The 11,099-nt window shown below is 40.8% G+C and overlaps 1 long non-coding RNA gene across 1 annotated transcript; it reads left to right on the top strand.

The window, feature by feature from the left end:
• The first annotated feature begins 4,252 nt into the window (after positions 1-4,252).
• Positions 4,253-5,216, top strand: LOC125249576. The gene is made up of 2 exons (XR_007180582.1): positions 4,253-4,441; positions 5,106-5,216. It is a non-coding gene; the product is annotated as an uncharacterized LOC125249576 (long non-coding RNA).
• The last annotated feature ends 5,883 nt before the right edge of the window (positions 5,217-11,099 follow it).

The raw sequence follows: 11,099 nt of genomic DNA, 5'->3' as shown, positions 1-11,099 counted from the left end.
GGAGAGGAACGCAAGTGTGCAGGCGGGAGAGACTGAACCGGGACCACTGGGTACTGCCTCAGGGAAACAGAGCGAAATTGAGAGATAATGCTAATCCAATGGCTGGTCATTTAGGACAGGTGACGACACTAAATCGCCTCATGACCCGATTTTTTTGGCCGGGCATTCACGAGAATGTGCGCAGGTGGTGTGCGGCTTGTTGTGAATGTCAGTTGGTAAACCCACCGGCCACCCCAAAAGCGCCTTTGCGCCCCCTCCCATTAATGCAGGTCCCCTTCGAGAGAATTGGCATGGACCTCATCGGGCCATTAGAGCGATCAGCACGAGGACATCGTTTTGCATTAGTCATTGTGGATTATGCAACACGATATCCCGAAGCTGTGGCTCTCCGCAACATTTCCGCAAATCCTCACTGATCAGGGCACGGCGTTTATGTCACGGACGTTACACGAACTTTATGAATTATTGGGCATTAAATCGATTCGTACCAGCGTCTTTCACCCACAAACGGACGGGCTGGTCGAACGTTTTAATCGCACGCTTAAAACAATGATTCGTAAATTCGTACAGGAAGACGCCAAAAATTGGGATAAATGGTTGGAACCTCTGTTGTTCGCCGTGCGAGAGGTCCCGCAAGCCTCCACAGGGTTTTCCCCCTTCGAGCTTCTCTATGGTCGTCAGCCTAGAGGGGTGTTAGACGTCATAAGAGAGGCTTGGGAGGACGGACCGTCTCAATCAAAAAACGAAATTCAGTATGTGCTGGACCTGAGAACAAAACTCCACACTTTGGGGCGGCTTTCTATGGAGAATTTGTTACAGGCCCAAGACAAACAGAGCCGGCTGTATAATAGAGGGACCAATTTGCGTAAATTTACACCAGGAGATCAAGTGCTTGTATTGCTCCCAACGTCAAGTTCAAAATTACTTGCAAAGTGGCAAGGACCATTTGAGGTCACACGGCAAGTTGGAGAGCTCGATTATGAGGTAATACGCTCAGATAGGAGGGGAGCACGTCAAATTTACCACCTCAATCTCCTTAAAAAATGGAATGAGGGAGAATCAGTGATGCTGGCGACGGTGATTAGCGGAGAGGATGATCTCGGGCCAGAGGCGAATATAAAAAAACAATCTCTCGCACTGGCCCCAGGGGGAGATCATCTCTCGCCCTCCCAGCTCATTGATTTAACCAAATTACAGGCAGAGTTTGCTGACGTGTTTTCTCCCCTACCTGGTCGTACAAATCTCATTCAGCACCATATCGAGACAGAGCCGGGCGTGGTGGTTCGCAGCCGGCCATATCGCTTGTCTGAACACAAGAAAAAAGTAGTTCAGGAAGAATTAGGAGCGATGCTTGAAATGGGGGTAATAGAAGAATCCAGCAGTAACTGGGCGAGCCCGATAGTTTTGGTTCCCAAAACGGATGGCTCAGTTCGGTTCTGTGTGGATTACCGCAAGGTGAACGCTGTGTCGAAATTCGACGCGTATCCAATGCCACGGTTGGACGAATTGCTTGACCGGCTCGGTACGGCTCGCTTTTATTCGACATTGGACTTAACAAAGGGATATTGGCAGATCCCCTTGTCGCCATTATCCAAAGAAAAGACAGCTTTCACGACGACGTTTGGATTACACCAATTTGTTACTCTTCCGTTCGGGCTGTTCGGGGCACCGGCCACCTTTCAGCGTCTCATGGATAAAATTTTGCGGCCCCATGGTGCATATGCTGCTGCTTATCTGGATGATATTATTATCTTCAGTAATGACTGGCAGCGGCATATGCAGCATTTGGGGGCCGTCCTGGGCTATCTGGGCTTCCACTTGGGACATGGACAGGTGCGTCCCCAAATTGATAAGACAGCAGCGATTGCGACCTGTCCGCGCCCTAAGACCAAAAAGGAGGTTAGACAGTTCCTCGGGCTGGCGGGATATTATAGAAGCTTTGTAGGTTTTATGTAATTATGTAGGTTTGCAGGCCGGATGGCTCCCCGGCCTGAGTCGGGCGGTGAGGGTACGTTGCAGGGAAGGCGTGGTTCAGTGAAGTCTGCAGCAGGAGAGAGAGTCGGGAGACGCGTGGTGAGTGGGTTAATTGTAAATCACGAACACCTGTTTCTAATTCCAGTAATTGGTACGGAGACAGGATAAAACACCAGGTGAAGCAGGAGTGTGAGAGAGAGAGAGGGACTGCTGACTGAGAGACACTGGGACTGAGCTGGAGAGCACTACTGGAGTGAAGCCCTTCTGTGGATTGTTTATTGTGCGTTGCACAGACTTTTGTTTGGACATCTTGTTATTGAAATAAAAACTCAGTCAGCAGTCAAAGTCAACCCTGTCCTCTTCCTTCCCTACGAACTTATTACAGTAATGTTCTGCCACATATGTAACCGGAGCCATCGGCCCTGCACATGGTGGTGACAAAGATCAGACAAAAAAGTTACTGGTCATAGAAGAAATTCATCAAAATATTCACTTCTGTCCTTCAAGGTCTATATTACTAATTTAAAGACCTCTTTATACTCATTGAGTTTTCCTTTGACAAATTTAACAGTTAATTTCCCTCTTCATGGCAATCATTTCTTTTAACATCTCTGTGTCCATGATTTTCAACTGAGACACTGTGCTGCACTATAAATAGCTTGTTATCACTTATGACACAAGCTCAGATAGCAGCTTTTAGCTGACTCCGAGTGAGAGACTCTGAGGATTTCAGGAATGGTACTCTGCCTTTTATAACTTTTAACATCAAACTTTATCTACTGTCTTTTGACTCTGGCCCAGCTTAAGACTTTGCCAGAAATGACATTAATTTCCAAATAAACAATTATGTTTATATTTGTCTTTTACTCACACATCATGGAAATTAGAGGTTACAAATTTCCAGTCAGGTTGAGTCTTTGTTACAACTGGCAGTCTCTTTTTTTCTGCCATTTTACTTTTGACCATCAAAAACCAAACATTTAGACATTAAAGGTCCAAAATCATTTTAGTCATTTTACATTGTGATAGCGATGCGCTAATCACATAAAAACATACTTGAGACTGTTCAACCTTTTTCCCCAAAGTGAAACATTCTTTTAGAACTTTCATTTTCACTTTCATAAAATTAATTTTTTCCTGCTATATTTCCCTTCATCATAGCCACTTATCTCAGTATCAAATAGTTAGTTTGCAGATGCAAAACAATATTATTTTAATCATATTTCTACTACTTGGTTGGACTGACAGCCTTATAGCTGCTTTCTCCTTCAACCATTCTTATATAAATTGTAGTTCTCTAGACATCTAAAGTCATGCATCCATTTAATGGATGAATAAACAAAACTTTTTTGTAAGTTACATTCACATCGAACTTCACATGCCAATTCTTTTTGTATCGACTTTCTTTCCCTTCTTGTCTGCTTCGTCTAGCCTACAATCTCTAGTCTGCCTACATTTCACACACACATTGCTCTCACACAAACACAACATCCCCAAATCGCAGTTCTCTTCAACTCATTCCCTTACGACCTTAAGTCTTATGACCACTCAACGTTCCCTCTTCTGGAAAATCATAATACTTAACTTACTCTTCTATCTCTTACATGCATCTTTGGCCATACAATTTTCTCATTTGATAAAACACTGGTACATCCTATTTTACAACACCCCCTATCACTCCACTTTTTGCAAGCTTGCTCTGGGATTCCCCATTTTGACCCTCCCGAGTCGCATGGATTTAGTTCGGCGCGCGCCTATAATCTGTGGACGTCTCCAGCAGATCTGATTGACCCCCAAAATCGGTCACGGGCTCAGGCCTCAATGCCCACAATCCGCAGCCTCAAGCGCTCAGGCTGTCACTGCTATCACAATTTTATGAAATTACAGCGTTCCACTGCTCAATCCCAGAATTCTATGACAAATTCATAAACCACAACTTCCGGCTATGGTTGGGCATAATCTCAAAATTTTGTTCCAGTATGACCCAGCCTAGATTCGTTCCGCGAATCTCCTTCCCTGGAAAGCGCTCTTACTGCCAAACGCGGTCAGTTTCAGGTGTGACACTGTCACACAAAATGCATGTTTTACCGCTCTATTTATTATATATAATGATTTTATGTATAATAGAGTTTTAATTGGTTTACATGTGTTTTAGTCCATTTTATTTCTCTTAACATTTTAAGTGTGTATGTCTTTAAGAAATGAATGGTTGGCCTGTCATGTGACCAGTCACATCACAGGAAGCAGGAAAAACATCTGTATAAAGAGAGCAGCATGGCAAACAAACAAGAACTCACTAACAGTCGACAACTCACCTGGATTGTGGAGTTACCAATTTTGTGGACTTACCTCTCCAGTCACAACTTTGCAAACTTTTGGATTATCACTACTTGGACATTTGTACATACACTGGTGGACACTCACATTGGGACTTTATCAGCACACTAGGATTCTTGGACTGTTTTAGGTAGTGATGGGAAACCGAGGCTTTCTGAAGCGTTTGAGGCTTTCATCAAATTGTGCCGAAAAAAGGTTCATTACTCGAAGCTTTTAACACAGTGCACATTAGCGACATCTGGTGGTCAGACTTGTTTTCTCCACCATATCTAACAAATGGGGAGCAGATTTGAAAAAGCACATGACCAGACAAAGCTTCAGAAGTCCGTGACACACGGAATCACTCTTGTCTTGGATCAATACAGTTCTATCTGATCTAAACTAATCTCATCTAAATTAATTTGTGACAATGAGACCACAACTCCTGTCATGTGTAGCCTATTCAACGGATTCACATATTGATCAATAATATAAAATACACAATGATGTGATCATAATTGATCATTTGGGATGAGCAGTTTAACCCTTATATTCTGTTCAGGGTCTCTGAGACCCCAGCAATAAAACATGATTAAATGCATTTTCCTTTTATGTATCAGGTGAAGCGCCAAATTTTTCAAACCAGCTGTCCCGATTTTCCGATACTGCATGACGTTTGAAGCTTCAAACGTCATCAATCACGTGGTATTGTCATTTCGATACAAGCATCGGTACAGTGTGTGATACAATAGTGCTTTGAAAACTGCGTCGGAGCATCAGAGCCCCGGTATCAACTGTCCCATCACTAGTTTTAGGGTATGGTACTTGGGACTGTATGCTTTTAACAGACTGAGTTTTTCTGGTTTTATTGTGTTGGTTTAAAGTTCCTGTGAATATTGTAAATACACAATTCTTATTTAAACTTATCACTGTTTTATGTCTCATTCTTTTAACCACTAACAAACTCACACAGTAAAATCTGACCCCATTTTAAATCTTGTGACTCAACCAATTTGGCTGATCGTTACACAGGAACGTCTTGATCACACTGCTTTTTCTGTCCGCGTCATGCAGCCTGGCTCAATCCGCCTTCTGCTATCACAATTTTATGAAATTACAGCGTTCCACTGCTCAATCCCAGAATTCTATGACAAATTCATAAACCACAACATCCGGCTGTGGTTGGGCATAATCTCAATTTTGTTCCAGTATAACCGCGGATTGTTCCAGCTCGCACGAGGCAATTCAAAATTTCTCCCTGGAGAACTATTATAGCAGCTGATCTCAATCCCTCATAAAAGCTTCCGGACCGCGACCACCGAGTCAGCCAGAGCAGTCAAAATGGTTTGTCCCGGTTCCTAATTACTTATATACCAAATCATAAATTCCCCTTTTTTTCACTTTTTCTATTCAAAAACTTATTTTACCCACATAAACTCATATTTAAATCACTTAAATCACATTTTTTTCAATTTTTCCTGTTTCCTAATCTTCCAAATTTTACCAAATTACACAAATCATAATTCCCCATAAAATTTAAATTTATCTCTTACCAGAGAGTCGTGTAGCCACCTGGGTTCGTTTTCTGATTCCAGTGGTGTCCCCCTCTGGACCCTGGCGGTCGGCCCCTCATCCCTTAATCTATTGGGGGTAGGGCTGAGACTACTATTAAGTCCAGGATGATCAGTCACCGTTTGCTCTCGGGTCCAAAAGGCACATCCAAGGAATCCCACTTCCTGACACCAAATTGTTGTGGCAAAAAATCAACTCCGACTCTACTGCATAAGAGACAAACATGTCCAATTGTCTTTAAAGCTTTTATTTCTTGCAAGAAAGGTCAGACAGTCATACAGAAACACAAGTAGTAAGACCAAGAACGAAAGCTTCCCCTCACTTTTATATCTCTAACCCCCAAGGCCGAAGCCTCTGTCCTTTTACCATATTTGGAACATCTCTTAGCGGCTGTAACTTTCCACACATTGTTAGCACAGACATGTTTTTAACATACATCTTGCATTTCCCCATACCATATCTTGCTCTTTCTATTTCTGACATCTATGTTAACACTATGTTAAACATTACTACTTAAGCCAACATCATATCATGTTCCATAAGCATCATATTTCACAAGAATACAGGTAAAAAGCATATGAAAAATTTAAATTTCCACAACACATGTCAAAATTTATGCGTGCAATTTAAATGCAGACTATTATACTAAAAAATATTTGTATCAATACAATTTTTAAATTCCATTCCAGTTATTTGTGAAGGTAATGACTTGTAAATAATCTTAAATGTCCCACTGTACATTATTCATGTTATGGTGGAGCCGCTGCTTACACATTACATCTGCACTTTATTAGAGAACCTGCAATAATTTCCAATACGCAGTGATCTGATTTTTTTAATTGTCCATCTCTCAGTAAAATTAAAATTTAAGCTAAAGCTCAAGTAAATGTTTAATTGCCCATCTCACAGAAAAATTCAAATGTGAATTTCTAATAAACTTGCAGCTAAAGTTCAGGTAAATATCCATTGTCCAAATTCTCCATCTGATTGTAAGATTAAAATGTATGATGCCACAAATCCATTAAAATAATTTACAACAATTACAAACAGCTAATGAATTGTGATTTTTATCGGAACGTGTTTGTTTGATGCATAGGATAAATGCCAATATTAAGTATACATGCAGTGATGCCTGTGCAGCAACAATAATTTGCATAGTTCTGATCTAACTTATTCTAATCATAATATGGTTAGTTTCTACTAATATCAGATGCTATATGCTTAATATGTAGCTCTGTTTGACACATTTTATATCGGGGGTCCTCGCTCCATGTCTCTTTCGCCTGTCCACACCCTGAAAAACGTTGAAGACCCCTGCTCTAAATGAAAAAAGGCAACAATTTGGTGCTTACCAACATCTTGTTCAGGAGCTGCAATTAAGCCCAGAAAAGCACCTGCAGTGCTTCAGAATGAGTGCAGAGCAGATGGAGGATCTTTTGTCAGTTATTGGGCCTGACACCACAGGGATATAAATTACCGGACACCAATTGGGCCAAAGGAAAAACTTGCAGTAACTTTGAGGTAAGCAATTTTCTATATAAACCATTTGCTTATCTGATCTACACTGTAATAATATTAGAACGTTGAAAGAATGAAGATATTATTTCAAACTTTCATTAAATGGATTTTAACGTGAGCCATTTATAAAGATAACACAGTAATGTACACACAGATACTTTTAATAATAACAATTGCTGACCACTCTAGCCAGCCTCATACATTTTATTAAGGGTGGGCCCAAACATTACATACTAGAGTAAGAAAAAACAGAACAGTGTGTAATCTAACATAAAACAGAACTAGGTTAACAATCAATCAAGCAAACAAATAGACAGACAGATGAACAAAAAAATAAATAAACATTACATCTTAGTTAACTAAATAAATATGGTCTGTTGAGAAAGCTGAGGGTGCCGCAATATTTTAATTCCAGCTACCAAACAGTGGTGGTCCTGTGAGGTAGCTAAGCACACCTTGCCCATGATGTGCTTGACTCTGCGCATCCAGGTCATCCAGGATACGTAGCACCTCTATTTTCGCTCTTGTCTGTTCCCTTTTTCTCAAGGACCTCATTTGAGGTGCTAAACTTAAAAGGTAAAGTTCAGTTTCATCATGTTTTTTTTTTGTTTTTTTTTTGGTGGCACTGTTGGCAATACTAAAAAATACATAAGCTTTTCGTTAATTTCTGTGTTTGGACTTTTTGGGTTATCTTTTTTTTTTTCTGGGTCTCTGGGGCCATTCTGAAACTTCTTCACTTCCGGTTCCTGTTGTCTCCGGTACTGGGCTTTCCTCATCTGCACTCATTTGTGTGTTTAGATCACCTTCATGGTTTGACCCATCCACATGGTTTTCGAAGTCAACATTACTGATTGTACCAAAGACAGAGAGACAAATAAGAGCATGCACAGTTTAGTATTATAATTTTTTACAGTTAAAACTCTACTTCAAGTCATACTTCAGTCACTTGCCCTGTATGTTAAAGTAAATTTAATTAATGTATTACCTTCTATTTTGTAAGAAAATATTCAGGAAGGAAATCACATCAGCGTATCAACTCCGGTTGACGCATTGCTCCGGAGCCACTTGGCAATTGCTGTCTTTTCTTCCATTTGATGTAGTTGTAAACAAAGTGCCTTTGATCTTGTTTTACACTCATTTTCTATGAAGAGGGAAAATGAATGTTTATAATTAAAATAATAATTATGTTTTACAGACATCTGGCCACAGAAAATTCAGTTAGAACAATTGCCTTCAACTATCGAATAGGCGAGAGCACAGTGGCTAAATCCATCAAAGACACATGTACTGCAATTAACAGGCGGATGATGGATACTCACCTTTCAAGACCAACTGAGCAGGAGTGGAGGATTATTGCATCAAAATTTGCAACTAGGTGGAATTTCCCTAACTGCATAGGAGCAATAGATGGGAAGCACATCCTCCTTGTTGCACCACCACATTCAGGCAGCCTTTTTTTCAATTATAAAAAAACTCAGTAGTATTATTGGCTGTGGTTGATTCTGAATATCGCTTCCGGCTAGTTCATATTGGAGAGTATGGAGGTGTCTTTGCTGGCTCGGCCATAAGGCAGGCACTAGATGCAAATAAGTTGGAGGTGCCAGATGATATGCATCTACCAGGAGCAGAGCATCTGGGCAACAAGCCATTCACCATTGTTGGGGATGCTCCATTCCCATTAAAAACCTATCTGATGCGGCCTTACCCTGGTCGGGACTTATCTACACAACACCGCATCTTCAACTACAGATTGTTTGGAGCACACAATGTGGTGGAAAAAGCCTTTGGCATTTTGTCATCTCGTTGGAGGATCCTGTATGGCAGGATCAACATGCACCCTGACAAAGTAAACAGCCTTATTTTGTCAGCGTGCATCCTGCACAACTTTCTGCTCAAGCCAGTGGAAGTAGAGAGGTGGCTGAATACCAGTGCTCCAACTACTGGATCGATGGATAGCATCTCCACTGCTGGTGGACATCGTGGTGCAAGGGAGGCCTACACAGTTCGAGACAAATTCTGCTCGTATTTCAACTCTGAGGAACATGTATCTTAGCAGTATGAAATGGTTTAATGGTCACTATGGTGTTAGTTTAATTATTTATTAAATTTAATTGATTTTTAGAATTGATCACTTCATTGATATCTTACAGTCATGCAAATATTATATCTTAATGTATGCCTGCTTACCTCATAATTTAGTCTCTGATTAGCATATTGTTAATATTAGATTATACTCATCAATTATTAGCATTATTCTGTATTAAAAAGCAGTTTCAACATTTCTTATAGCTATATGATTTGTTTGTTCAATAAAACAAAGAGTGTAAGCTATAATGCTACTTGTTTCATTGTTGTTGTCAATTATAATCATATTCCTGACTGTGAGGCACTGAGGCAGGTTGTGGTCAACAATATTGTTATTTTTAAGGACATTATAAAATTAGTGATGGTGAAACTGAAGTGATAATACTGTCCTTATCATGCAGGTGGATGACTTGTGGATGACTGAAGATGAAATGATGGAGTGAACTCACAGAAATGGTAGGGATACACACACAGACATTTGGCACGGAGACTGGGAAGCACGTTGGAGTGGAGTAGGTAAGTATTCACAATGAGCGGAACCATTGAAGTAGAAGTCCTTGCAATAAAACCTTGAAATGGCGCTCTGTGGCGCGGCAGGATTTTGAACAACTTCCTGAGTCATAGCTGGGTGCCGCGGACAGGCGGCGAATGTCACCACCGATGTGCAAGACGTGGCATGGCGCGACGCTGAGCTTCGCGTCCAGTGTGCGACCCCTTTAGTCTTTTTTACAAAGTGACACTGCCAAATTACTTGTCTGGCTTGCATAATACAGAATTATTAGTCGTTTCTGTGGATCTATGCAAACTGGAATCATTTTGATAATGTTTTATCTATACGTAGGGAAAGGAAAGGGAAGGAGGCCTTTGCAGGGGATAATTTAGTTGACACTTAAGGGCTGCGTTGTCATTGTGTCTAGGTGCAGGTCTCATCTGGATACGCCCTGGATCTGGCAGACTACGGCAAAACTCGGGATAAACAGAGAGAGACTAATATCATCTTCTTATGATGAGCGAGTACATCAGGTGTTATAGGAAGTGTTCCCAATTCCGGCTGACTTAATTTATGCTGTCTAATAATCCTTTAACGGATTTGAAAATATAAATTGATAATGTGTTATGTGTATGCCAGGTTAAAGAGATTTTTAGTCTAGATTTAAACTGACAGAGTGTGTCTGCTTCCCTAACAATGCTAGGAAGATCCAGAGTTTGGGTGCCAAATAGGAGAAGGATCTACCACCTGCAGTTGATTTCGATATTCTAGGTATTATCAGCTGGCCTGAATTCTGAGATCGCAATAAACGTGAAGGACTATAATGCAGTAAGAGCTCACTTAGGTACTGGGGAGCTAAACCATTTAGTGCTTTGTAAGTAATTAGCAAGATTTTAAAATCTATACCATGTTTAACAGGAAGCCAATGCAGTGACGACAGAACTGGGCTAATATGGTCATACTTCCTAGTTCTAGTAAGGACTCTAGCTGCTGCATTTTGGACGAGCTGTAGTTTATTTATCAAGCGGGAGGAACAACCACCCAGTAGAGCGTTACAGTAATCTTGCCTTGAGGTCATGAACGCATGAACTAACTGTTCTGCATTCTTCATTGAGAGCATATGTCGTAGTTTAGATATATTTTT

The sequence above is a fragment of the Megalobrama amblycephala genome, linkage group LG16, assembly GCF_018812025.1.
Source record: "Megalobrama amblycephala isolate DHTTF-2021 linkage group LG16, ASM1881202v1, whole genome shotgun sequence".
Lineage (NCBI taxonomy): Eukaryota > Metazoa > Chordata > Actinopteri > Cypriniformes > Xenocyprididae > Megalobrama > Megalobrama amblycephala.
This window is presented reverse-complemented; position numbering and strand designations above follow the sequence as displayed.